The sequence below is a fragment of the Mus pahari genome, chromosome 5 (assembly GCF_900095145.1).
Source record: "Mus pahari chromosome 5, PAHARI_EIJ_v1.1, whole genome shotgun sequence".
Lineage (NCBI taxonomy): Eukaryota > Metazoa > Chordata > Mammalia > Rodentia > Muridae > Mus > Mus pahari.
In genome coordinates this window covers 164,822,581-164,824,231 of record NC_034594.1, presented here as the reverse complement: position 1 = coordinate 164,824,231, position 1,651 = coordinate 164,822,581, and the positions used below count along the sequence as shown (strand labels likewise).

Genomic DNA, 1,651 nt, shown 5'->3' with positions numbered 1-1,651 from the left:
AACTCACTTTGTTGACCAGGCTGGCCTCGAACTCAGAAATCCGCCTGCCTCTGCTTCCTAAGTGCTGGGATTAAAGGCGTGAGCCACCACCGCCTGGCCGCAGTGTAATTCTTGAGGCTGCAGCACTATTATACCGTGTTTTAAAAGCAATTTGAGGTATTTCCCAGGGTTTCCATAACTTCAAGTATTTTGTTACTAATGGTTTCATTTTATTTGCTGACATGGACTTCAGAACAAAATTTCTGCAGAAGATTCAAGTCCACTTATATGCTTTTACATCTCTCCATAACATAAAGACAAAAGGTTTTGCCATTAATTAAAGCTTATTTATTTTCACATTTGAACACATTATTTGTCTGTTAAATGGCTTCTCCTTAGTGTCATACTGTCCTTATAACCAGAAGAGAGCAATCTTACAGGCATCAGTTCATTGCAGATAAACACCCAGTTAGCTTTGATTTTATAGTTGAGATTTATCTGTTAGGGCCTCTTCTACTGATGATTTATTACCCCAATTTGCAAGAAGTCAAAGGAAGAAATGATCTATATTTGCATTTGGTTTCATGATAATTAAAGGTCTATCCATTTTTTATTTCTTAGTATACAGCTGTAACAATGAATGAACCAAATACTGCATTTTTACCAAATAGAAGGTTCATTATAGATATAAGGAAGAAATTAAAGAAATATTAGACATGGACTCTACTAGAAAACAATGTCTTTGTAGTAGTACACACAATATTTATGCCTACAGAGGTAACTAAATAATGTAAACCAATAAAGCCAGCCTGTAATTTATATGTACCTTTGGCACATTATCAATAGAGCAGCAGACAATTGGTTGTGAATCTGATCCTGGCTGACATTCTTGCCATATCTTGTCATCTATTAGCCATGAAAACCTGAGAGGTATAATGTTTCATTGTGTCTAAAATGTGGATATTATTAACTTGGTTGAGTTTTTGTGCTTCTCAATTGATAGACAGTTACATAGCCAGTCAGCATTGCTAAAGAGGAGAAGTAATGAAAATAATGGTGATAACATATGGCATGAGCCTTGAGTGAGCCTGAGCGCAAGTCTGTGACCCGGGATACTTCCATTCTTCAGATGGAATTCAGCATCTTTTCATTTATTTTCTTTACTTGTCTTATACTTGATTGCCCTTTGTGGTCCTTTTTTTTCAGGCTGTCCAGTAGCCTCCTCCTAGTGAAGAGCAGGGTGTGGCTTTGGTGGCTCTTGTACTTACCTCATCTTAACAACTGCTGTAGGTTTGGAGACAGGCAGTGATAGGACAGACGCACCCACAAGATGTAAGATACATACGGAGGAAATATTCCAGGGCGAAGAGTAGGCTTGTCTCAAACACTGAGGTGTGTGTAGTATGAAGGGAATCAGAGGCACCAGGGAGAGAATCTGTCCAGTCCGGTAGGCCGAGAGAACTCTCTGGAGGCTTTGCCTTGAGCAGGCATGAGTAGAAGGTTAATAACAGGAAGATTGTAGGAAAAAGCACTGAGTCTGGCAGTTCCTCAGAAAACTGGACATAGTACTACCGGAGGATCCAGCAATACCTCTTCTGGGCATATACCCAGAAGATCTTCCAACTGGTAATAAGGACACATGCTCCACTATGTTCACAGCAGCCTTATTTAT

At 39.4% G+C, this 1,651-nt stretch overlaps 1 protein-coding gene across 2 annotated transcripts in view; it reads left to right on the top strand.

The window, feature by feature from the left end:
• The window catches only part of Syt14 (synaptotagmin 14), a 142,277-nt gene that overhangs the window by 52,589 nt on the left and 88,037 nt on the right, over positions 1-1,651 (top strand). The window lies entirely within an intron of this gene.